The 26476-nt window shown below is 53.6% G+C and overlaps 1 protein-coding gene across 1 annotated transcript in view; it reads left to right on the top strand.

Moving 5' to 3' along the window:
- Positions 1-1194: 1194 nt before the first annotated feature.
- The window catches only part of SRRM3 (serine/arginine repetitive matrix 3), a 150855-nt gene continuing 125573 nt past the window's right edge, over positions 1195-26476 (top strand). Inside the window, exon 1 of the mRNA XM_075073934.1 lies at positions 1195-1251. The gene's annotated coding sequence lies outside the window, so the exon portion shown is untranslated. The remainder of the gene's footprint in view (positions 1252-26476) is intronic.

The following is a 26476-nucleotide window of genomic DNA, read 5'->3' on the forward strand; positions in this document are numbered from 1 at the left end:
AAGTGGCAAGACTGCCAGAGGGCAGGCCCCTTCAGATGGCTCATGTGGAGCACCCAAAATTACCAGCCACTTTGGAAATCCTTGGCCTGCATCTCTCTCTGTCTCAGTTCTCTAGCTATAAAATGGCTCTTCAGGGCAGAGACTGCCTGTTGCTGTGTGTATGTACAGCGCACAGCACGGTGTGGTCCTACATCTCGGTTGAGCCTCTAGATGCTACCATCAAACAATACTACGACCCCTTCTAGCCAAGGGGCCAGATTGTCAGCAGATGTAAACTGAAGTCAGTGCTGTCCACCAGCTGAGGATTGGCCCAGTGAATTTACTGGGAGGGATGTTTTGGACATAACCATCTGAAGGGACTAGAGAATACTTGTGGAAAAGCGCAACGTTCCTGGGTCAATACTCCCCACTCCCTGCTGCATCACACCTGCACCATTATTATTGCATGTCTTTATCTTGTGTTGGCCCTGAAAAACATTTTGCATCCCATTTCTCTCTTGGAGCCTGTGGGCATTTAGTGGGACCTCTTCATTTGGATTGCCAGCCGGGGGCTGATTTGTGGCGCTGTCACATAAAAGCCTCCGCCTCTGGCAACTGCCCTCTCTCTCATTTCCATTCCTAGGGTCTTATTTTCCCTCAATCTCGCTTTTCTGCCCTAAAACTCCCACCGCGCAGCGGTTTTCCTAGCAGCCTTCCCTGCAAAGTCAAGTGCAGCCAGTGACACGCTCTGCAAAAAGTCAGGTATCAGAGGGGTCGCCGTGTTAGTCTGGATCTGTAAAAGCAGGAAAGAGTCCTGCGGCACCTTATAGGCTAATGGACTTATTTGGAGCATGAGCTTTCGTGGGTGAATACTTCTTTTGCAAAAAGTGTGTGTGTGTGAGAGAGAGAGATCCTGTTTTGCTGCATCAGCCCCTCCTGGGCTCCAGGTGGCCCTGTGGCAGAGGATGTGGTGAGCTGAGCAGGCGACTTTCTGGCGTGAGGACGGGAGGCCTGCTCAGTGGTGCTGAGCTGTCCAGCATTTCAGCATTGCATTGAGCACAGGCTGCAGAAGGGATCCAGGGACACGGGTGGGAAGCAGGGCAGAGCCCTCCCGTGGGGCAGGGTGGGGAGGAGGGAGCGGGATCCAGATCCAGGAGGAAGGACAGCCAGGGACGAGGGAAGAGAGAAGAGCACAAACCCAGCCGCAGAGGCTGGCAGGGACGCAGCCAGCCTGCAAAGCACGAGCCCAGCCACGCAGGAGTCTCCGGCAAGGTAAGGCCTGGGTGGAGAGAGGGGTGCATGGGGCTGGATGCTGCAAAAGCCTTGCTTGGAGCAGAGCCATGGCCGTGGTGGTGGGGGGGGGAGGGGGGATGTAGTTTGGCTGCAGTCCCATCTGTTGTGTGTTTTTAAGGCCATGGAGTCTTTTTTTTTTTCTTTCCCACGGAGCAGTCGGTGTAGGTGGGATTGGGGGAGGAGGCCGTTGTTCTGTCTCCGAGGAGTCCTGGGGAAAGGGGGCCAGGCATTTGGATTAACAATATTTCCCCTGCCCGTGGATTTGCGGGTCTGTCTTTACACCAATGAGCTGGGTTGAGGCTGCCGAGGTTTGCTGGGTCCAGAGGGGCAGAGATCACCTTCGCTGCTGGAAAAAGGCTGAGATGTCAGCTGGGAGAGGCACGCGCTCCGGAGAGAGAGAGACTCCAATTTCTAACTACAGCAGTTTTACAGCTTCCCTTTGCATCGTGGCCAGGAGAGAAGGACATCCAGCTCTTCTCCTTGAACCGATAGAGCAAAGAAAACAAGGTTGCCCGTGGGCAGGAGGAATGGCTCTGGGGACCAGGGGACTAGGTCATTCCCCTGCTAAGAAAGAGAGAGGTTGCTAAGCTAAGACTGTACCCCTGGGTTCACTCCTAATAGTCCCCACTCACCCTAGGTGGTGGTTAAACCCCAGCGGCTTCGGAGGAGCATGTTGCTCGGGAATTATTTTTTTTGTACCTGGAATGTGCTTCTCTCACCCAGTGAAAGTTTAGAGCAACACCAGCAGCTCTTCTAAAAACCCAGAGGGATGTGTGAGGAGTAGTGGGGGGCACGGGGGTGCAGGTAAGAGAGGCCCACTGTCTTCCTAGCAGAGTCTTGCACTTCTCTCTCCTTGGAGCTGGGGAACTGGACTCTTATAATTGCCTTTGTGTGCTGCTCTCCAGTTTAGCTGGTGGGAGGACTGGAGCAGTGGGGGTGGCTGCGAGGAAGTTTAGCAAATTTCAGGTTGGCATGTGATCTTTCATTTATTAATTCATCCTGGAGCAGGGAGGGACCTGACATTTTCCTAGGAAATTTTGGGTGACAGTTTGACTTTGTTTTTTGTTTTTGTTTTTCATTTGCACGGCGAACGGTTTCTCTTTAAAATAACGTGGTCTGAGTGTTTTGGGTTTACAGAATTGGGCTTTAAGACAGCTACCACAGAACGGTTTACGTAAGTGAGGAATAGTTAGAGATTATCCTGCAAATATATCGAGACACAGACCATGGCAACTTATAGTCATGCTGTAACAATAGTGGATACCATAGAAATACAGTCCAGGTATGTGTATGCCACTGTTTGGGGAATGAGTGTTAGAACTGCGTGTGCATGTGTGGTAGATGTATGTATGTAGATATATAATGTGAACGCACACACGCATGTTCTGAGATCTAGGTTTTCCTCTTTGCTTTAGAAGATTGCTCCTTGGCAGGGTAGCGTGTCTGACATAGTGAGATCCAGACCTGTCCTGTGCTTGGCCTTTGCATTGAGTGCTGAGGCTAGCAATGCACCAGAACACCTTTGCCAGCCAGCCTGAAGTGTGGGCACTGTGCTGTTTGACTGGCTTATGCGTAACTAGGGACCGAGTGAGCTGGCAGGAGGGCTCCTCTGCGTGCCATCCAGCCTTTCTTTTGGATGTATTCTTGCAACAGGAGTCCCTTGACATCTGAAAATGGGTGCGTGTGTCCTCCAGCTCCTTCAGAGTCCAGGCTGTGTATGCCAAGGGCCCTAACCCCCTCAGTGACCCCCGGTATTAAGGGTTGTAATCTGCATGTTTCCCCTTGTTCTGTGCTGCACGATTCCACCCTTCATAATCACATGACCTGTCCCACACATGCAGACAACTTACATATGTGCACACCTTGACATGTATGCACACCCTCCCTCACTCTCCCGTGATCTCACTGCCCACATCTGCTTTGAACAACCCTTCCACTCTACCTTGCAGCTGGGAGCCCAAGGAAGTTCCCCCGGAGTGGCAGGGGATCTGCTGAGCTAGCTGCAAAGGAGGCAGAGATAAAACGCAAGCTGTTTCTTTCCATAGACTCAGAGCATCCCCAGCCAGAGATGGGAGAGTCGTATGCAAGCCCTTTGGTTTTCTAAGGAAAAACGCTTCACCTTCCCAGATGAGCTACAGGCTCAACTGCTCCCCAGATGGCTCTTCCATTGAGGAGAGTGCAAGTGAGAACTCTGTTCCCCTAGAGAAAGCTGTGTGCTCCTGTAAGTCCAGGACTTCCATGCAGACTCTCTTATCTCTGGCCAGAGGGTGGCTGGAATCTATGTACAGAATCCGCGTCCCTGTGTGACTAGCTGGAATGACCTCCATGGCTTCCGAGTGGGGCTTATTTACGTTGGTTGTGACTGTGAGGGAGGGACCGTGGGGCTTTTTAAAGCAAACTTTACACCGATCTGCCTGTCCTTAAAAGGACACTTCCTCTTTGTACGTTTCCTCTGTGTGCCAGAGGAGAAATGGCGGAGTTCCAGACAGGCTGCTTTTCAGAAAGAGACGCCGCACGTTACTGGGCTCAGTGGCTAACGAGCTCTGGCTGGGGCTGCGCAGGTCAGACTCCATGACCAGAGTAGTTCCTTCTGGTGTTAAAATCTATGATCAGTGACCATCTGAGCTACCACTGGACCATAACGCTGTCTATCTAGTCCCATAATGTGCCTTCTGCTGGACTGGACCAGATGAATGATACGTCTTTGTTTGTTTGGGGATCCTGCCTTTTGCCAGTCCATAACCATGATCTAGTCCCATGTCCTGCCTTGTGCCAGATTGGAGCAGACCCCTGACCCCTCTAGTCAGACCCATCCTGGCCTGCCCAATGCAGGAGGTGAGATGAGATGATCGCAATGGTCCCTTGAAACCTGTAAATTTACTCTTCTCCTTTCCCAAAAGCAGTGGTCTGTGTAGTCTGCTCCCCTGGCTCGCGGAGCAGTGCTCAGTCACCCCCTGGACCCTGCTGCTGAGAGCACCCAGTGCTCCCTTTTCCCCTGCAGCACCCTGGGGGCTGCACAGGTTAATCAGAGGCTGAAGGTGCTTTTTCCTTCTTACTGCTTTTGAATTTGCTGCCTTTACATTGAAGGCAACGCTTCCTCTTTCTTCTTTTCTGGGAAGAAGAGAGTAGCTTCCCCTTTTAAGCTGGGCAGTAACATAGTTCTCTTGTCGTCCTCTTCGAAGGGGCAAATACTGATTCCTGACACCGCCCCCTTTGGGCCTGTGTTTTCACAGGGGGGAATAACAGGCCTGGTTTTGCTCTCACCCAGTGACATGGCCTCACTTCGCACCTGCTTCTCCCTCCCCCCAGCATTTGTTCTCATTTCAGAGAAGCGTACTAGTTTTGATTCTATGTGCCTGCCACGAAGTAGGGACCATGGTTGATGGTTCGATATTTGGCAGCAATGGGTTTTAAAAGAAGTTAGGTGGTTGGATGGACGTGCGGCTTAGCAGGGGGTTATTGCTATTCTGATTTGTAGTTGCAGTAGCATCTAGAACCCCCAACCCAAGGCCCAGGGCCCCTTTGTTCTAGGTGCTGTCCAGACAAATGACAGACTCCGATGGCTCGCACCCTTCATGTCAGCCAAGGCCTGGCCGGTGGACGAAGCAGACGAATGGGCTGAGGGTGGGTTGAGAAGATAAGACCCATAAATCCAACCCAGCTTAGCAGGAAAGCAGAAGTCCCAGCTCACCACTTGCGCACCTCTGGCCAAATGGGAGTGAAGTGTAGGCATATGGCAGAGGTGGGTTTTGAGGGGCTTTCTGAGTATAGACAGGAGCCTTTGCCATGCATGAGGAGGGTGGCATGGGATAGTATGGAGGGACTTGGAGGAGAAGTGCCTAGGTCGGCAATTGAGGGTACCAGCACTGGCAGATAGGGGTTGGTGGCTTGATAAGGGTGGTAGTACTGACTGATAGGTTACTGGCATATGGCTTGTCCCATGTCCCACAATGGGTCAGGAATAGAACCCAGCCCCTGCTCTAACCACAAGCCCCTACTACCCCCCATAAACCACAAACTATGCAAGAGGGTGTTATTACCGGGCACAAGTGGGTCTTGGATTTAAGATGAGAATGAGAATGTATAGCACTTATACATGGATTTATTTTCAAAACCCTCTCAGACATTAGCTAGGCCTCTCGGCAAGGTAGGTGTGCAAACGTCACAGTCCAGAGTGTGCTGATGGGGAAACTGAGGCACGGTGGGCATTAATGCAATATTTTCTATGAGGAGTCTCCATTTTTGAGTCCCCAACCTGAGACAGCGAGAGCCTGATTTTCAGAAGCACTGAGCACCCACCACTATGACCAAAGGCAAGAAGATGCCATTTCTTTCATGTGACTCCCCCGCCCAAGGCCACCATCTCAGTTAACCAATGGAACAACTTGCCAAGGGTCGGGGTGGATTCTCCATCACTGGCAACTGTTAAATCTAGGTGTTTTTCTAAAATGTCTGCTCTTGATGACAGGAATTCTCATGGGGCTGTTCTCTGGCCTGGGTTATACAGGAGGTAAGACTAGATGACGACAGTGGTCCCGCCTGGCCTTGGAATCAATGAGTTAGAGCCTTTTAACTCTGAGCCCTCTGCTCTAACCCTGCTCCGATGCTCACTACCCCAGCAGCATTGTGTTACTGCACACGGGGGATCTCTGAAGTTCCCGGCTTGGCCCCCAGTTCAGGGCAGCCCTTACGCACTTCCCAGCCTGCCCTGATGGGGGATGCTTCCCTGAATCGGCCGGGGTGCTGTCCCACCGCCAAATAAAAACCTGACTATGACCCATGTGTATCAAAGGCTGCGGGGTTAGGAGCACTCTCCTGTTTAATTGGAAGGATAATCTGTCTGGTGTGTATCTGGCCTCCATCACCACAGCATCTGAGCAGCTCACTGCATTTAATGTATCTGCTACCAACACCCCAGGGTAGGGTTGTGATGTTATCCCCATTTTACAGATGATGAAGTGAGGTGCCCTAACCACTAGCCCATCCTTCACCTCTTCTTTGGGGCTCAGGTGTTCCTGCTCTTGGCAGAACTTTGCTGGAGTCGGCTGCCATTCTGAACACACATGGGGCTTGGCAGCTGGCCAGCCTGCGTGTTACAGCCGTGGAGATCATTACAGGACGTCCAATTGTACGAACCAGGGTTCCCTGCCCCTGCTCACATATCCCATCCCTCCCCTCTCTAGGCAGGTGCCATGTAAAGTTATATAATGGCATCAGCCCAGGAATAGCTGCCGCTGTTATGTAACTGTAATCAATGGGTGGCGCAGGCAGAGGGTGGGAGCCGCCTCTCGGGCGGTGGGGGGGGGAGAGCGTTTTGCTGAGGGGGGGGGGGCGTCAGCACCAAGCCTGTTCTGACGCAGACCCCCGGACCGAGCTCAGCATGACAAGGAGTTATGTCACTTGTCAGAGGAGAACCCAGAAAGTTGACGGAGGGAGAGCAGTCATTACAGACTCCATAGAAATCCTGGGCTGCAAGGGACCCCGCGAGGTTATTCCTTCCGGCCCCAGCTCATCAGCACGGTCTGTTCACCAACGGGTGGAATTTACTGCAGCAATTTCTCTTCTTCCCCTGCGGTATGTGAGTGCCGGGCTGGGGGTCCGTGTGCCCTGATCTCCTGCTGCCGCGCTCGGAAATCCCTCAGGCGGGAGGGGGTCAGCTCCCTAGGGCAGAGATCTTCCTTTAACACAACGTGGGAACGAAGCATGGCGGACGGGAGCTCGCTGGTCGGCCACAGAGCAGGCCCAGCAGGGGCAGGAACGGCTGTGATGCTGTGCAGAGGGAAGGAAGAAATGTCCAGTGGTTCAAGCACTAGCCTGGCCCTCTGGTAGATCTGGGTTTGCTTCCTGCTGCGACCCAAACTCCATGCCTGACCCTGAGTAAGTTGCTGAGTACCTCAGTTCCCCATCTGTGAAATGGAGTTAATAGCCGTGCCTGTGGCGAGGATAAAGATGCTAACAGCTGGAAGGTGCTACGGGGGTGAGGGATGCTCTAAGTAGATAGGCAGCAGTTCCACCACCATGCCTCGCAAGAAGGCAGCTTGTTCTTGGTGGTCTAGTCACCCCTTGAAAGGGGACCAATAGCAGAGACAGATTCTGCCACCAGAGACACCCCCACCCCACCTCATTCACAGAGGCTGCTGAATGGCTGCCAGCCGCCCATGAGGCCTTGTGGTCATTGCTGACCTGCCCTGGATTTGAGTTACTGACCTAGAGGTGAAGGGGTCTGTGTTCCCTCCCACAACCTTTGCAGCTTTCACATACCCTTGACTTGGCTCCCCTGGGGCCCAGCATCCCAGTTCAGTGGAATCAGCATCCCCAGGAAGCAGCCGCTTGTGCGGGTTGTCAGCATTGCTCTGAAGTGAGGCCCAGGTACAGTGGGTTTCACCCTGACTTAGCGGGGGAACAGTTCTCCATGTCACGCTGTGCTGCCCCTGCAATGTCTGGCCAGCCAGGCATTTCCCAGGGCTTGTTTGCACTGGGGCCTGAGTGCAAATGATGGAACAAGTCAAGGGCCTGAGCTCGGAGGCGCTGCGTGCTCCCAGCTGGAGTTGCTGGCGCTGTCTGCCACTGGCCCAATAATACACAGCACTTCTACACCACACTCCCTGGTGCTTTGCTAATGTTCACATGCCTCTCCTGGGGGAGGCACAAGCTGGGTGTTACTTGCATGTGGGCACGTGTGTGTAGCATGGATGTGACATACACAAGTATGTAGACCATGTGCATCTATAAGTTCATGTCTGTGTGTGCACATCACATGCAGGCATGCCCAAGAGTGTGTCCATCACATGCATGTGCATGTTCTTGTGTCCAGGAACAGGTGTGAGGTGTTAGTCCAGTACTTGAGGAGCTGCTGTGTTCATCAAAGGAATTACCCCATGGCTATTCTGCAAAGCTCAGGGCTGGTCTCTGGGAACTTACTTCGGCATAGCTGTGTCCCTCAGGGGTGTGAAAAATCCACAGCCTGACAGACATAGCTGTTCTGAGCTAACCCCAGTGTGGACAGTGCTAGGTCGACAGAATTCTGCTGCCTTTCGGGGAGGTGGATTTAGTCTGCAGAAGAGAAGAGCGAGAGGGGATTTGATAGCAGCCTTCAACTACCTGAAGGGATAAAGAGGATGGAGCTCGGCTGTTTTCAGTGGTGGCAGATGACAGAACAAGGAGCAAGGGTCTCAAGTTGCAGTGGGGGAGGTCTAGGTTGGATATTAGGAAACTATTTCACTAGGAGGGTGGTGAAGCACTGGAATGGGTTCCCTAGGAAGGTGGTGGAATCTCCTTCCTTAGAGGTTTTTAAGGTCAGGCTTGACAAAGCCCTGGCTGGGATGATTTAGTTGGGACTTGGTCCTGCTTTGAGTAGGCAGTTGGACTAGATACCTCCTGAGGTCCCTTCCGACCCTGATATTCTATGATTAAGTACAGTAGCAGGAGAAGCCCTCCCGTTGCTGTGGTGGGGGGTCTGTGCCGCGGCGTTTTAAAGGTAGACATAGTAACGCAACCAGGCTGGCAGAGAAGAAGGTTCTCGTGGATTGGAACGGAAGCCTGGGTTTAAACTCAGCTGGTGAGAACGCTCAGCGAGGCCTTTGGGTGGGAGGTTTGCCCAGTTAGAACAGAGGTGATGGCACGTGGGTACACAGGGCTGGTTCCAGACAGTCACTATGGGGAGGGGTAGAACAAGCCGTTTGTACTGACAGCTCTGAGTGCAAGGGCCAGTCATTTTGTCATGTCCAGTAACAACTGGGGTGCTTTTAGGGTTCGAAGTCCCAGGCGCTCTGGAGGGAGTCCTCACTGCAGGACGTGAGGATGTGCCGGGAGCCCATGGAAAGATTCTGCAGTAAGGACAGTGCCCATTTGTGGTGTTCAGTGCTCAGGAGAGACTTGACCAATGCCCGCGCTTGCTGTGAAGTCCTTGATTGCGGTGCTGGGGAGATTGCCGGCTGCGTCTGGCAGTTAGGGGAGCAAGGATGAGCTCCTCAGCTGGTACAAATCTGAATGTCTCCCCTCAAGTGCAAGGAGCCTTGCAGACTCTGTCCCTAGTATGCTTCAAAAGTCACCTCTCAGTTCCTCCAAGCAAGGAAAATGCAACTTCCCAGGAAGAAGCCGAGGGGGGGTTTATTTGCACAGGATCATTTACCATTTCCTGTCCCTTCTTTGGCACTTGGTGTATCCTCCAGCTGGCTGGGAGAGAGGCAAAGTACACCTGGAGAGGAGGGGACTCCATGCACCTCTGCCCCAGGCGGGCAGCCAAAGGGGGGAGAGAGGTGAGCAAATGAATCTGGGGGAAACACTCTGTGTTATGCCAGGTCTCTCCATCCCAGCTCTGTCGATGCAGTTCATACCCGGCCTGTGACACTGCCCCATTCTCCACAGCTCTGCCATAATGCGCCTGTTTGGACTTTCAGCAACCCCTGCTGCTGCAGTCCTGGGCCCCCCAAACACAGCAGTGCTCATGCCTGTCTGTCCTGTAGCCCCCCTGTGAGTCCGTAGCATTTAAGGCCTGATCATCCAGGTCATCTGCTATACATCACCCGTCACCTGCATGCTAAACCCAACAAAATCCATCCCTGGCCTTTCCCCAGCTCTGCCCATGCCCCTCTAGCCTGTCCCTTCCCACCCCCGCCCCTTTCCTGGCATCTGTGGAGCAGAGATTCCTAGTTGCGTTGAGTCAGGCTTTGTAGCACAGTGACTGGACTGAGAGCTGCCAGCCCACGATCCCCATGTAGCCACTGGACCCCAGAACTCTGTGGGTGAATGGCTAGTGTAAGCCCTGCGCGGTAGTCTGGCAAAAGGCACCTTGTGACACTCTGCCAAGGAGCTGGGCCATGTGTCCCGGCATGATCCAAAGGTTGGAACTTAGAAGAAAGTTTCTAATCACCGGAGGGGCGGGCGACATTCTGGAAGAGCTGCTCAGTAGGCGTTGTGGGGGAGAGAACTTGATTCGTGTTGAGAGAGAGAGAGCTGGGCAGATTTCTGAGCGTGATTGTCTAACGGGTTTGCCTGTGAAGGTAGGAGGCAGCAGCTCTGGGGCTCACTTCCTGTTTGTCTTCTGTTCCTAAATCGCATGCTATGTGTTTTCAACCAGCTCCTGGTAGGGATCCCCCTGCCCCGGCGTATTCTGGTTTGGGGGGTTTTTCATCTCCTTTCTCTGAAGCACCAGGAACGGCCATGGCTGGAGAGGGGACATTAGGCAGGAGGGCTTGACTGGCTGATTCTTGCGCACATGCTCAGGGTCTAACTGGTCACCATGTGGGTTCCCCAAGTCAGATTGGCAGTGACTGAGGGCGAGGAGGGGGGATGTTCGCCTCCCTCTGTAGTGGGGTGGGTGGTGACTTGCTGGGATTATCTGGTTCTGTCTCGCTTAATTCCCTGCCATTGTGGGAGCCTCAGGCACTGCTGCCCTTGCCCTGTGGCACGTAATACTCTAGTCTCCTGGGGGCTGTGATATGTGGTCTCTCTGCGGTTGTTGGGGTTAGTGTGTGGGTCCTGGTGGGGGTGGTGGACTGTGTTGGACAGGGGGTCAAACTAGATCCCTCTGGTGGCCCTATCTGGCCTTAAATTCTGGGCCCCTCTGGCTCTCTCACCTGCTGGAGTGAAGCCGAGCAGGCCTGGCATGAGGGGCGAGGAGCAGCCAAGGGGAGAGGCAGGGAGCAGGTGTTCCCTGCATTCCTGCCATCCTGTGTCCTCTGGATCAGCTCCCTGGCAATTCAGCAGCTCCGAGGACAGGTTTGTGATGGGCCTCGCTCCCCTCCCGGACTGGCATGGGCAGGTGCGAGGGCCGGCGGCTTGCTGGTGGTACAGGCAAGGCACAGCTGGGCCTGGCTGGGGGCACCGGGCCAGTGGGAGCTGTGTGTGCCAGGGCTGGAGCGAGTCTGGGGAACAGCTTGGGCTTGAGAGGCTGCCCTGTTACCATGGCACCAGCAGACTGTTCTCCGGGGCTTTCATATGCAGCACACCAGCTTGTGAGTGCTAGCGGCACTCGGAGAGCGGAAAGGGACAAGGGTGGGAGGGGAGCTCTCCCCAGCTCACCTGGCTGCAGACCTGGTGCCCTGTCCTGAGGGAGCTCCTCCCCACTTGACCCCATTAGCCCTGTCCCAAGAGAATCCCTCCATTAACCCATATACCGAGGGAGTCCTCAACCCACCCTAGTTAGTTCTGTCCTGAGGGGACCCCCCATGACCCCTATCCTGAGGGGTCACATTAGCCCTGTCTGGCGGGAACTTCTCCCCCTCTGCCCTACTTTAGGTTTCACGAGTGAACTCTTGTGCCACGTTGCCTGTTGTTCTCTGTCCTCTGTGCGGGCCCCGAGATCCCATCCTGTGAAACGATGGGCCAGAGGGTTCCCTGTTAGGTCAGAGCTCCCCTCTGCCCCAGAGGATGCTCTACAGAGACCTCTGGCCCCTTTCACCCTCGCTTCCCTTATCGAGCGTTACCCTTCCTCTTCCGGTCCCACCTGGAAGGCCTGGCCAAGACTGGGGCCGTGTTGTAAGTGGGCAGCGGGGAGTATGAAAGGCTCGCGCCCCAGGCGCTCAGAAGCATGGAGGCATCCCTGACTGCTGGCCCACCAAGGGCTTAGCGGTGGGGGGGGCTTTTGGTATTATTGCAGTGTCCCTACCAGGCCCATTGTGCTAGGTGCTGCACATATACCGAGCGAGAGCCCCTGCCCTACAGAGCTCACAATGGACACAGACAAAGGCTGGTGCATCATCCCCATTTCACAGATGTGCTGGGGAGTTGAGTCCAGAGCGAGTGACATGTCCAGGGTCCCACAGGGAATCTGGGGCATGGCCAGGAATTGACCCCAGCTCCTGCTAGTGACAAGGCTGGACCCTCCTTCCTGCCCCCGGCCCGGTGCTCACCGTCCGGTGCCCTAGCAGTCCCAGAACCTGCCCGGAGGCTGTCGGTTGGTTTGTTGTGTTTTGTTTCAGTGCTATTAACCCGGGTAGCCGATATTTGCCGAGTAAACATGTGGCTGCATCAGGAGGCTCCCCTGGGAGTGCATGCTGTCCGTCACGCTGCGGAGGCCTGTGCTCACGGCACCCCATCGAAACCCACCAAAGAGCAGGTCCCGTGGTTCCCACTGATGATGGGGCTGGGAGTTGGCATTTGGGGCGGCAGATGTCGCCCAGGGGGCTGGCGTCCTTCCCCCCTCATGCTTCTCTCCACTGCCCCCTATGGGAGTCGAAGTTCTTATTTGCGGCACTGGCATTTTGGGGCATGTCATCCACTCATCAGCCCAGACAGCTGCTGCTAGGGGATGTGGCAGATGAGGGGGTGGAGACTCCCTAGGATGAGGCGGGACTGGCAGGCCACCTGCTGTGCAGAAGGAAATACAAGAGCCCATTAATTACAATACCTCCGTGCACCTGCTGGGCTGAGAGGAGGCTACACAAACACCGCCTGCACAGCAGACCGGTTTCCCTACAGCTGGGAAAAACAGAGGCGCAGCAAAATGCAGTGACTTGCTCCAGGTTACACGGGGCCAGTGACAGAGCTGGGTGTAGACACCTAGATTCCCCAGTGCTGCGCCTGTAACCACTAGGCCACACGCCCTTGCTGTATTCCCTGCAAGCTCATCTCACTGTGTTTTGCAGTGGCTCTGGGGCTCTCTAGCCCTGCCTGGATACCTGGGCTGCCCAGTCGTTCTCCCCAGCTCTCCCCTGGCTGCACTGCGGGTGCTGCTCGATGTGCACGTCTGCCCAGCACTCCAGCTCTGGCTGAGGCACAGGGGAGAGCTGCCCGGATTTTCCCAGCATACCGTGGTGAGGCAGCGCCGTGGCTGCGAGGCGGAAGCGTGGGTGTCATGTGGCTGCATTGGGGGGTGAGGGGAGTGCCGTGTGGACACAGCTTGCCCATGTGTGCCGTAACCAGGGTCAGATGTGAGCCTCACTGTCGTTTGTAGCATTGTTTACAATTTCACGGCAGGGAGGGAGGCTCTGGGCACTAACTGGGGAGCGACGGAAGGGGCTCTGCACTGTTGGGGAATTTAGTGGGGGAAGGGGAGTTTCTTGCCAAAAAGGGGGGGCTGTGCCCTAGCGATTCCTGTTGTAGGCTGGCCTGTCGCACAGATATTTCATTGCTTTTTCTGCTGGTGGGGAGGGGGTGACCTGTCTCCCCAACCTGCTTCTCCGTCCAATTGCAGGAGCATGTGGTCTACCCTGATGGCTAGCCCAGTGCACCCAGAGCACGGGCCAGGGTTCACTGAACAGCAAGTTGCATGGTCAGCTTGGGAGCTAAAGGGCTCGCCCTCCTTGCAGGACTGAGGACTGCCCCATGTCTTAGGCAGAGCCGGGGCTAGTCAGAGCAGTGTGTTACCACCACACTAGATGGGCGAGACAGGAAAGTGAGCTCCCAGCCCCCCCACCATCAATGCTACCGACTCTGTTAACCCCTCGCTAACCATGCAGCATCATTGCATGCTCACTAGCTCAACAAGATGGACCTGCTAAGCAGCGACCCATAGAAAGACAATAGGTCCCTACCGGAGCTCTGTAATCCAGCCCCCTGCCATCTTAGTGCTCGAGGGAGGACACCGACGGCTTCAGCGCGTGGCAGGCGGACTGTGCCTAGTGCTGTGGGGCTGTGCAATGAGTCGGGAGGTGCACGAGACCTTGCTCTGCTCCTGCACTGCTCTGCGGGGGGCAGGCACACGGCCACCCGGCACGCTCCTGGCGTGCAAAGTCCAGGGGAACCCCAGCATTGGCCTAGAGCCCTGTGGGTCCAAACAGCCATTTCCGAGCCCTGTGGGTCCAAACATCCATTTCCAAGCCCTGTGACTCGGAGAGCCGGACCATTCATCAGTGACGGCGTTAGATCAATTGCATCAAGGAGCCCAAATGGGAGCGCCGTGGAGCAGGGCAGTTGGTTTGGCTTAGCCTGAGCACAGCACGCCCACGCAGGGGAGAAGATAGGGGCCCAGCTGTAACTTCTGGCTTCTCCGCAGAGCTTTGGGGCCGGGAGCAGCCCAGGTCACAGCACGGGGCATTGGTTGCTCTGAGCTGCTTTTTTCTACCTGCATGGGACTCGATCCTGAGCACTGGCAGGTCCTGTGGAACCCAATGGGCCTTGCAGCTGCTCAGCCTTCCGTTCAGGATCAGGCCCAGCATGAAGCTGAGTTTGCCGCTCATGTGCCCCAAGCTTTACCCTCTTACGTAATCCCCCCATGCTATTTCCAGCCCTGTAATACATCCCTTCTTAGCATCTCTGCTGCTGACATAAGCCCCCCTCTTTATCCGGGCTAAGTTATAAAACCCTTCCCTAACGTCTGGCCCACAATGCGCTGACCCTTCTCCCATTGCCCCGGTGGGCTTTCTGGCCTTAAACCCCCCAAAACAGGGGACTTTGCATTGCTCAAACAGCCAGCAGCAAGCACTTTGTGCCTGCAGTCACCTTGTAGATTCATAGATTCATAGACTCTAGGACTGGAAGGGACCTCGAGAGGTCATCCAGTCCAGTCCCCTGCCCTCATGGCAGGACCAAATACTGTCTAGACCATCCCTGATAGACCTTTATCTAACCTACTCTTAAATATCTCCAAGAGATGAGATTCACAACCTCCTGGGCAGTTTATTCCAGTGTTTAACTACCCTGACAGTTAGGAACTTTTCCTAATGTCCTAAATCTCCCTTGCTGCAGTTTAAGCCCATTGCTTCTTTTTCTATCATTAGAGGCTAAGGTGAACAAGTTTTCTCCCTCCTCCTGATGACACCCTTTTAGATACCTGAAAACTGCTATCATGTCCCCCCTCAGTCTTCTCTTTTCCAAACTAAACAAACCCAATTCTTTTAGCCTTCCTTCCCTGAAGATGAAGCCCTCAATAGCACTTGTCATCCGAGGATCTCAAAGCACGACATTTACAGATGGGGAAACCGAGGCACAGAGTTACTGTGACATGGCTGAGGTGGTGCTGTCAGTGGCAGAGCTGGGAATAGAGTCCCGCTGTGACACCAATGCCTCTGCTCTCTCCGCTGTTGCTGTTGTTGTTGATATTGTGCTGTGAATGAATGTAGCACTGCATGACTCAGCCCCAGCCATGCCACACTGCTGTGGAAGTTAGCTCAGCGGAAGAGTTGGGAAATGGTGCTGTGATAGCAGACTAGAGTGTGGAGCTGCTAATTGGGATTTTTTATATATATATATATATAATATGGATATGCCGGATAGCGTTCCCCCCCTGAAAGCATAGGAGGCTCACTGTGGGCCTGTGTGTTTGCTGCCACAAGCTATATGCGTTGACGGCAGATGTTCGCATGAGGCCTGCTGCTGGATTGAAAGCAGCAAGATCCTGGGAAGTAGCAGACTGCTCTGTCCGTTACATAGCCTCTGTGCTGCATGTGGAGGAAGGCTAAGGATATTCAGGGAGCTGATTTCATCAGCCAGTTGTGTGGTTAGGCAACATCACATCCCTGATTTGACAAACCTGGAATTTACCAAACTCCTTTTAAACTGCAGTGCCTGGAGTGCTGAGAGTGGGATTTTGTCCATCCCCTTGATTTTATGAAAGTTTCCAGTGTCTGGAATGATATGTAAAAGGACCACGCATTTGTATGGAAAATGAGAGCATCCATAATTACATTAGACAAAGAGGAAATGAGATTTAGAAGGGATATATTTTTTTACTTGGGCTACACGAGGAAGACACTTAGATACTATGGTGATGGCTGGCAGTATAAATTTCAAAGATAAACCCTCATGCTTCAGGGTATAAACCAGCTACTAACTGACAGTAGTCAGGAAGAAATGCTTCCAGGTTATTCTGTAGCTGTGAGATTTCTTGCCCCTTCCTCTCTAGCATCTGCTGCTGGCCACTGTTAGAGACAGGATACTGGATTAGGTGGACTGATCAATGATTGGCAATTCCTACGGTGCTATTGCATCCTCAAACCAGAGTTCTAGACAGCTTCTTTGCAGAACTGGTAATAATTGCAGATTGCCCCTCTCTCTGCTGCTGATTCGTTGCCTGCTCCATGGGCAATGGATGTTCTCATTGCATAAAGCTATCCCGTCCTTTTGTTTTGGGTATGGGTTAGGACATGGAGATGTGGAGCCAGGATTCCTGTTTTATTTCTGGCTCTTCCAATGGCTTTACAGTGTGAGCTTGGACAAGTCACTTTAATAATTGTGTGTCTGTTTCTCTGTCTCAGAAATGGGAACGAGACTGAGATAACAGGGTTCATCTTGCTCTCACACGTTTATTTTGCTATTTAATAACAATCATGTCATAAAATATCACATTTCTAACTCTCTGCACTTCCATGGTACCTTTCATCTCAGGCTCCTCAAGCTCTTGAGAAAGGTTCCCTAAGAACCATCCCTATTTTACAGATGGGGAAAGTGAGGCACAGAAAGATGTCGTTTGCCCTAGTCCCACAGAGGTTCAGGAATAGAACCCAATCCCTCTCTAAAGGTCTAATCACTAGACCCTGGTTCTCAACCTTTCCCATACTGTGACTCCACATTATGATGGAAAAAAGTTTCAGGGCCCCTCTGCTCCCATCTAGCTCTCAAGAAAGGGCGGGGGGTTGCCTTCTCTGGACCCGTGTCTGACCCCCATGGTCGAAAACCCATGCACTTGGCCATGCTGTGTGTGTTTGTATACATGCCGGCAGGGGAGAGTGATAGCTATGTAAAGTGGCTTCTCATTGCTACACTTCTGGGCCAAACCATCTGCTGCTATGGAGGCTTCACCACCTCCAGTGGAGTGACACTAGCAGGGAATTTGGCCCTTCTGGGCTGCCTGTGTAGGCCCAGTGAGATGCATAGGATTTGTCTCTTTACCCCCGGGTCTGCAGGGCGGGTGGGTGAGCGATTGGCTCCAGCTTCCAGGCAGGAACACATTGTAGCAAGCAGCCCCTCAGGCTACCCTCAGCAATAGCCAGTGAGCTGAGCTGAGCTGGTTCCCCGAGGGGAAGCTGAAAGTGGCTGGCCATTCCCTGAGGTCCCCACGTCAACTCGGAGAGCTGCCTCCTTGTTGAGCTAGGAACGGTTTTCTGCTCAGCTTAGAAATGTGATGGTTGCATAAGGAATCCAACCACTGGGTTTGAAAGGTACAGGATGTTCCAGACTCTCCCTGCAGGCTGGCTGACCTGTGAGGTGAGCTTGGAGCTGGAGATGTGTCCATTTCTGTATCACTTCCTCCTCACATTACAGCCCAGCTCACACCCCCACCCCCCAGCCCTGATCTCATGGTTCCCACTCATTCATCGTAGCTGGAATTTACAAAGGACTCTACCTTCCTTAGGCTCCAGTTTAAATGACCCTCCCCCTAGCTATCCCGTCTCTTTTTCACACTGATTTGTGTGAGCGCCATCCATGCACGAAGGACTAGCGGGCTTTAGGGGTAGCTTTGGAATAGCTTCTTGCCTTGCCTGTGTTTGAAGGAGATCTGCTCCCTAAACTCTGTCAGGCGACCGGCCCATAAGGGGCTGGGTTCTCAGCCCCTTTGCGAGTGGTGTCACATTGCAGCTCAAAGCCTGGTGACCCATAGAAAGTGGCAGGTGTATCAGCGCCTCCTTCTCTCTTATTGGGTCTAGAGCAGTGTTTGAAGAGCATGATAGGCAATCGCTTTACCCTGTGCCTGGCTGCGCCAAAGAGGGTTGCCAGTTTGACTGTGCATGTGTCTTTAGTCTGCCCTGCCCGACTAGGATGGGCCTGTTAGCTCTGGGAGCAGATGCATTAGCCGGGGCGGGGGCTAGCCAGATGGATCAGCTGTTAGGTTAACCAGGAGAATTGTCTCCAAGTGACTGTGTATGGTCAGGGTTTTGCTGCCCGTTCTGGAGCTGGAAAGCACAGCTGTGCTTGAGGGCATATGTTCCTCACCCGTGGGGGCCGGGGGGCCTTTATTCCCATGGTGCAATTTGCCACCTGCATTCTGTTCTCTTTTGCCTTCTTCTCATGCATGGGGCATAGGCCAGGCCAATAATGTGTTATTCAGGAGGTCAGGCTAGACGATCAGAACGGTCCTGGCTGGCCTTAAAAGCTAGGGCTGAAATCCTGGCCCTGCTGAGTGTTGCCGTGATTTGCAATGGGGTCAGGATTTCACTTTACAATGAGGTGTGCCAATCCCACGCTGGCCAGGAGGGGGTTGTTGAGGGCCTCTGGGAGGTGTAGCAGGGGGCTCAGGCCCATTGGGACCTGCTCAGGAAGGAGAGGGCAAGTCAGCTTGGCTACAGCTGGGTGCTCAGAGTCAGCCTGCTGGGCGGATTCCCCAGGGACAGAGAGACTGACCCGTCATTTGAAGACAGGAAGCAACTGGCAGGACACCCCCCTCTTGAGTTCTCTGTCTGGAGGCTTTGACCCACTGCAAGGGCTGCAACAGGACAGTGTCTTAGCCAGAGGGCAATGACCGCACTGCCCCGGCCGCCGTGAGAAGTGGTGCCACCCAGCCGAGACCCTGCAGCAGGGTGAGTAAGGCCGTGCTAGGCCGGGAGGGGGCGCACCCTGCCACAGACTGGTATGGCAAATCCTGGGCTCTTAAATATGCATTTATCCATGTTGCCAACTACTTATCACCACACACTGATTAAACGCCACCATGAGATCCACAGCCCACGGACACTGCAGATCTTGTCAGACTCCAAATGATTTAGAGAACACATTAATGAAGGATGCTACATACCATCTAAATACCTCCCTTAAACTCCCGACATTCCCTGATGTGTCGTGCCTCAGTTTCACCATCTGAATTCGGGATAAGGATCCTTGGGTCACATTTCACGTTAAGGTTCCATTTATAAATGCCTTCTTAAAGGTCCAGTGATTAACAGGTGCTTTAACATCTGCTAAGAGTGATTGTATGGAGCCCCATGGGCTGCTTACGATTGCTGGACTTTCTAGTGATGGGCTTCTAACAGGGGTGGGCAAAGTACAGCCCGTGGGCCAGATTCAGCCCACCAGCCATTTTAATCTGGCCCTCGAGCTCCCGCTGGGGAGTGGGATCTGGGGCTTGCCCCACTCCAGCGCTCCAGACGGAGAGCAGGGTCGGGGCCCACTCCACGCGGCTCCTGGAAGCAGAGCATGGCCCATCTCCGGCTCTTACAAGTAGGGGCAGCCAGGGGGCTCCACTCTGCATGCAGCCCCTGCCCCAAACTCTGCCCTTACAGCTCCCATTGGCCGGGAACTGCAGCCAATGGGAGCTGCGGGGGCGGTGCCTGCAGAGGAGGCAGCATGCAGCAGAGCCGCCTGGTTGGCCTTCCTGTAGGAACCGCAGAAGGGATGTGCCATTGCTTCCGGGAGCTGCTTGAAGTAAGTGCTGCCCAGAGCCTGCACCCTTGAGCCTCCCCCTGTGCCCCAACACCCTGCCCCAGCCCTGATCTCCCGCCCACCCTCTGAACCGCTCAGTCCCAGCCTGGAGCACCCTCCTGCACTCCAAACTCTTCATCCCCAGCCCCACCCCAGAGTCCACACCCCCAGCTGGAGCTCTCACCCCCCCGCCCCTGTACCTTCCCGCTTTCTGCTCATTTATGGACCCACCCAGGAGCCCGCACCCCCAGCCAGAGCCTCACCCTCTCCGCACCCTAACCCCAGTTTTGTGAGCATTCATGGCCCACCATGTAATTTTCTATACCCAGATTGGCCCTCCGGCCAAGAAGTTTGCCCACCCCAGCTTATCATCATCCATTACATTCATAGATGTCAAGGCCAGAAGGACCATTGGGATCATCTAGCCTGACGTGGTGTAGAGCCCAGGCCAGAGAACTGCCCCACAATAATTTTAGAGCAGATCTACATGCTGCTCACATCTGTCACATGGTATAGCACCTGTTAATGATTGATTAGCCCATTGTAAACGAAACCTTACTATTCTTCCTTTCTCTCGCTCAGTGTGTGTTTGTCTATTTAAACTGGAAGTTCATTAGGGCAGGATTGTGTGTCTATGTACAGCACCTAGCACATGGTGCCTTGGTTTTGGAGGGGGAAATTTAGGGACTGCTGTAATAGACACTACTCTGGATCTAGTATGAAGTGGAGGTTTACGACTAGATGGAGCTGCATTATGATCAGCAGGGTGCCCTCGTTGCCAAGAAGGCCAACAGCATATTGGGCTGTATTAGTAGGAGCATTGCAGGAGATCGAGGGAAGTGATTATTCCCTCTGTTCAGCACAGGTGAGGCCACACTTGGATACTGCATTCATTTTGGTCCCCCCACTACAGAGGGATGTGGACAATTGGAGAGAGCCCAGCAGAGGGCAACGAAACTGATTAGGGGGCTGGAGCACATGACTTATGAGGAGAGGCTGAGGAACTGGGCTTACTTAGTCTGCAGAAGAGAAGAGTGAGGGGATTGATAGCAGCCTTCAACTACCTAAAGGGCGTCCAATAAGAGAGAAGTTTGGCTGTTCTCGTGGTGGCAGATGACAGAACAAGAGCAATGTTCTCAGTTGCAGAGTGGGGGAGGTTTAGGTTGGATATTAGGAAACACTATTTCACTTGAAGGGTGGTGAAGCACTGGAATGGGTTCCCTAGGGAGGTGGTAGAATCTCCGTTCTTAGAGGTTTTTAAGGTCAGGCTTGACACAGCCCTGGCTGGGATGATTTAGTTGGGGTTGGTCCTGCTTTGAGCAGGGGGTTGGACTAGATACCTCCTGAGGTCTCTTCCAACCCTAATCTTCTATGTTGTTCAATGATTAGGGACCACACAAGCTGAATCCATGTGTTGTGTGGACTACGTCTTCCACGTTAATGTATCCATCCGCAGACATGCGGGCTCCTCCTGCCTGAGCCTGAAAAGAGTCAGTCCAAAACCCAAGATCCAGCCACCTGCAAACTTTGAGGGGTGGGGGATCGGCCCTAGCAACTGAGGACTCATCTCTCCTTTAAAAGACCCGTCTCATTTTGGCCTGAGTGGTGGTAGCACCCGCTTTCCTCTTGCCTTCAGCAGTAGAAGTGGAAGGGTTTGTTCTCCTCCTGTCTGATTCATCTGGAGGCGGCAGCGTGAAGTGATGGGCAGGAGTGAGGCATTCCCTGCTGACCTGGATCTGAGCCCCATATGAGCAATGCTCAGAGTTGCAGAGCAAGGCTAAATATTGATTCATTTTTGAAAAGCCAAATTAACCCTTTCTCCAAAGTTTTCTCCCTTCAGAGCTGGGTCGCTCCCCCCGCTGCTTGCAATCCACGAAGTCAGGAAGGAGCCCTGTTGCTTGGCAACCCTCTAGCTTCTGTACCAGATGACTGATCTATTTAAAAAACGTGTATATATATTCTTCCTCCTCGCCCCGTTGGTACCTAAGCCCTAGTGGCAAGTGTTGGCCAAAGGAGCCGAGTCTCTTAGCAACCCGGATAGATGCCAGTCAGTGGCTACAATTCCCACTGTACCCCTCCTCCTGCAGAGCCTAAACAAAATCCATTAGCCAAAGCTTTTAAAAAAAAATATAGATCAAGGATCTGATCCTCCTTGTCACTTACACTGGTGTAAATCTGGAGCAATTCCATTAAAGTTAGTGGAGTAAGTGGTATAAAAGCGATCAGAATCAATCCCCCTTGTCTCCTGGCTCTCAAGCACCCTGACTGGTGCTTTATGGCTCCTGGAAGCTGCACGTGGCAGGCACAAAGGGAAGCGCAGACGAGAGGCTATTGGGTTGGAGAATTTTTGCTGGTAAAATGATCACAGGACACTAGTCGGCCAGCAGCATGGACAGCTCCTCTTTGCTAATTTCACACAGTGCCTGAAGCAGCGGAGGGCTTTGTTCTGACGGTTTGCATCTGATACAGCAAAGTGTCCCCAACGCAAACAGTTTGAAAGCTCGCTGGGTCTGGTAATGTAGCTCTCTCCTCCCCTGCAGCCCCCTCTGGTGTCTCAGTCGGGAGCACCCAATGCACTGTAATCCACATCTACACCCCCTTAGTCCGGTTCTGAACCCCTCAACAGCCCCATTTGTGTGCAGCGCTCCTGATCTCAGTTTGTTCCACCCCTTGATGCACAGTGTCCCTCAATTCCCATCCTGTATCAACCCCTGTTAGTTCAGGCCAGGACCAAAAGGTCCTGCGCCTGCCTCTCAATTTGCATCCTCAGCATCTCCTGCTGTGTTAGTGCCGAGTCCTGCGGGGGGGGGCACCCCGCTCCTCCCCCTGGGTGAGCTATGTGAGTGGACCTCGGGTTACAGTAAGAGACAGGTTAAGTCCCTGTTGTGCAGGGCCCATCCCCCTGTGCCCGTGAGCTCTCTCCGCAGCTGGCAGGAGAAATCCCTCACCTCAACCAGCTTGTGAAAACTGATCCAGGCAAACAACCGATGCTACAAAACCTGGGGAGGTGGAGGAAGCAGTGGTGGCCTGTAGTAAATGGCCACGTTCCTTTGGATTGTCCTTTGTGTCCTCCCCCTGCCAAAGCAGGCAGAAGCATCTAACAGGGCTCTGATCTCTGTAATCCACTGGGAACATGTGAGCCAGCCATCAGGATCTCTTCTGCTGTCTCCTCCCATTGCACTGGCCACACAGCGATGTTCCCTGATGGACCAGGCTGGGAGGGGCAGGGAGAGAGGACTGTACATACATATGTGGTGCTGCCTGATTTGCACAGGTGCTGAGCTCCCATTGGCTTTAATTGGGGTTGCCGGTCCTCAGCACCTTCGCAAATCAGGCTCCTACAGTTTATAAAGGAGTGTGGATGCAATGAACTGGCTGGTGCATGTGTGTTTTTGTACTGGTTGGACTCTGCCAGACGTGCTGTTGGTTATCATATCACTTGGTAGCTGGAGGCCCCACTTAAGAGGATAAAAGCCTTAGTACTGCTGACAGCTGATGGAGAGTCTCCATTTGCTCAAGTGGCAGAGGCCTGCGCTTTGGAGCAGAAGGTCCTGAATTCTCTCTCCTCTCCTGCATATGGCCATGGGACCCGCAGTTCATGTCTGTGGCCGGCCCTTCGCTATGGGAGGAGCAGCGAGACTGGAGCGGGGGAGAAGATGAGAGCTATCTCAGGTACTTGTGCAGTGAATCATGGCTACACGTGTACCATGCTTCATGAGCAGGGCTTGAGCTGGGGCCCTCCCTCCTGCACTGCAGGTCACTCTGCTAGCTGCAAGCGGCAGCGTGTTATGTAGCTGTGGCTGGCCACTACAGCGCACCAGGCCCACAACTGTAAACTTGGCCTAATAGTATAACTTGGCTCAGCTGATCGTGGCCTCCTGGCACAGTGGTGGATCCATATTGTATTAACCTGTGGCAGCCCCTGTATCTCCGTGAGGCACTATCCCTCCCAGAGCTCCTGGCAACAGCTGTCCCACTGTTTGGCAGAAGGGGGGCATGGTTGATTTGAGGAGTGGCAGCATGGCCAGCCCTCTTCCCTGCCCCCCTGACTTGCACTCAGGAGACAGAAGAGCCTGCGGTTGTGCCTGGCCCCTGCATGATGGGGATGCAAGGTGGGGTTGGAGGAGACACTATGCCCTGTATGAGGGGGCCGAAATGCACCCCCTTTGTGTGCCCATTGGGAGACAGTAGAGTGACATGGATATTGCTCCCTGCTTGAGAGACCCGTGTCCTGCAGGGCCCATTTCTGCAGCACCTGCTGACTTCCTGCCGAATGCAATATGCCTTTTGGCAGAGTGGCAGAGGGCTGAAGACTTGATGCTTTATTCAGCAGTGAAAAGTGCCCATGCAGTGAGCCGTGCGGAATGCGTAAAGGTTACAGCAGGGGAAGCCAGCCAGCCCAGAGAGGAAAGGCTCAGGGCCTGAGTCTGTGACACCGAGGTCTCTTTGTGCTGCTCTAGCAGGGTAAGGTGATGGAAACAGCCTCCTGAGAATACTCCCTGCCTACAGGGTCTCCCCATCATGGGTAGAGCTGGCGGGTGGGCTCTGTTCCTAGCACTGGCTGTGCTGGGGGCATGGCTGGAAGGCATTTCCCAGAGCCCATAGGGAGCCGAGTGTAAGTTAGAGCAGCCCTGGGGCTGCTCTAGTTTAAACCAGGGGCTGGGCAAGCCCAGCAGTTCAGGGAGCATACAGATGGCTTGAAGCCCCCTCCCCCTGTGCCAAGCACGGGAACGGAGGGCCTGAGAATCCCAGACTGAGTGTAGTAGTGAGAGGACAGTTGCTCTAAAGCACCCCCTGCAGGCAAGCTGTGGGAAGCACTGATAGGGTGCCGAAGAGCTGCAGTCAGCAAAGCACCTCAGTTCCTCTCCACGCGTGGCGCTTTCTCCAGATTGTCCCCTCCCTGCTGCCCGTTTGTGCATTTTCCTTCCAGCCCCCTGCACCTGGTACACTGGGAGTGGGATGAGCCCTGAATTATGGGGAACTGACAAAGTGTTGAGCAAAGCCCAGATGGAGAGGCCACGCAGGGGTGGAGAGAGCTGAGTTAGTTCTAACAGAACGATCTTCATTGCTGCTTTTTCTGCTGTGGCTGCTGAGCCTCTCCAGTGATCCCCTGGGTGGAGACAGACCCTTGTTCTTTGCATTCGCCCTAAGGAGAGCCCTGAGCAGAACGAGTCAGCCGCGCTTCTTTGCGCAGCATCTTGGGCCCAGGTCCCGGCTGTCATGCTCCTTGTGCAGCCATTGACTCCTGTGCAATGGCCGCCATGGTGATTAGGGAGCATTTCCCCCACCCCCCCAATGTAAATGGCGATACATGGGGCAGGTGCAGGGCCACAGGATCCTGCATCTTTGACTTGGGTTGCTGGGAGAGCTTTGGGTGTTGGGCGGGAGGAGCAGTGGAAAAAGCTGATCTCATCCTGCTCTTGACACAACGACACCGCTGGGTTGCAAATAACCGTGTTCATTAACCAGGTACAAATGTACAGGGCCTCACCACTTCTGTGTACTGCTGCCCTGGCAGGGTTTTGATGGCTTCTGCAAAAGCAGATGGGGGGGGCCCGCTAGAAGGCTGTACAAAGGGCCCAGTCCTATACACCACACTTCCCTGCCAAGTCTCAAATCACTTTATCCAGGAGGGGACTTCTACGGTCAGTTCACCCTTCAGCCTAGACAATCGGTGCTGGTGTTCAATAGGCATTGAAAGGGGGGATTATTCCACAGGGCTCTGCTTGGGCCGAGCTCTGCGGCCAGTGGGCTCATGGGAAGTCTGACAAAAAACCAGGGAAGACCAGATTTACATACCTGATGTTTTAAGGTAAAAAGAAATCCTGAGCAGGTCTAAAATTTTCCTAGTTTTTTCACCATCTGAGCATTTTTTTTAAAAAAGAAACACAAGCCCAGTTTTTCAAAATTCTTTACAGGTCACCTTCAAAATCCAGAAACTGGCTGATCTTGGTTAGAATCGAGGTTAGAACTGGGATCTCTGAATTGAGAGACTCATAGACTTTAAGGTCAGAAGGGAACATTATGATCATCTAGTCTGACCTCCTGCACAACGCAGGCCACAGAATCTCACCCATCCATTCCTGTAGCAAACCCTTAGCCTATGTCTGAGCTATTGAAGACCCAGGTACCATTTTCAACCCTGCCACTGGCTGTATAATCCCTTGATTCCTGTGTGCCTCGGTTTCCCCATGTGTGCAATGTGTATATTTTTTAAAACTTTCCCTCCCAGACGCGCATGGGGAGGATAATGTGATGGGTAGAAAGGGCTTTGAATGCTTCAGCTAGGAGGCACGAGGAAGGGGGTAAGAACCTGCAGCAAGAGCTAGTGACAGGGAAACTTGAGCCCATGTGATGGCATGATGCTAGTGGAGTGAATAGTGCACTGCAAGAGGCAAATTCCTGCAAAAGTAAGGGAAGCTTCCAAATCCCCTGCAAGCGAGTGTGTCACTGTGTGAGGGGGATGCAAAGGCATTTTCCAGATTTAAACGTGCTTAGGTCAATGCATAATCTGAAGTGAAATAAAGGAAGCAGAAAGACCTTTAAAATCCAAGCGGAAAGGTCAGCGTCCTAGCTCTGCATGGCAGACATCTGCCCTCGGGGCTGACACATCAGCCCTGCATTCCCCAACTGCAAGCCACTTCAGATGAGCAGCAGTGCCTGGAATCCAGTGCAGGAAAGGTGACATGGAGCAACTGCTCCCATGTCAAGCAATGCCAAATGCACCGTTGCTTTGCCAGGCGGGAGCACGCAGGGTAGAGAAGGCTGGGTGCTGTTCTGGTACAGACTCGGGTCCATGCCCAGTCATTTTGCAGTGTGGACCTTAGATAGGGACTGGGACTCAGACCTATCCACTAGGCCACACTACTCCTCCAACAACAAGGGGGGAATGTTCCAGGAAGTAAGATGCTAAAGTGGCTTGTGCCTGGCTTAGAACAGGGCTGGTTCAGGCTGCATAGCACATAGGAAA

The sequence above is a fragment of the Chelonoidis abingdonii genome, chromosome 20 (assembly GCF_003597395.2).
Source record: "Chelonoidis abingdonii isolate Lonesome George chromosome 20, CheloAbing_2.0, whole genome shotgun sequence".
In the NCBI taxonomy this organism is placed as follows: domain Eukaryota; kingdom Metazoa; phylum Chordata; order Testudines; family Testudinidae; genus Chelonoidis; species Chelonoidis abingdonii.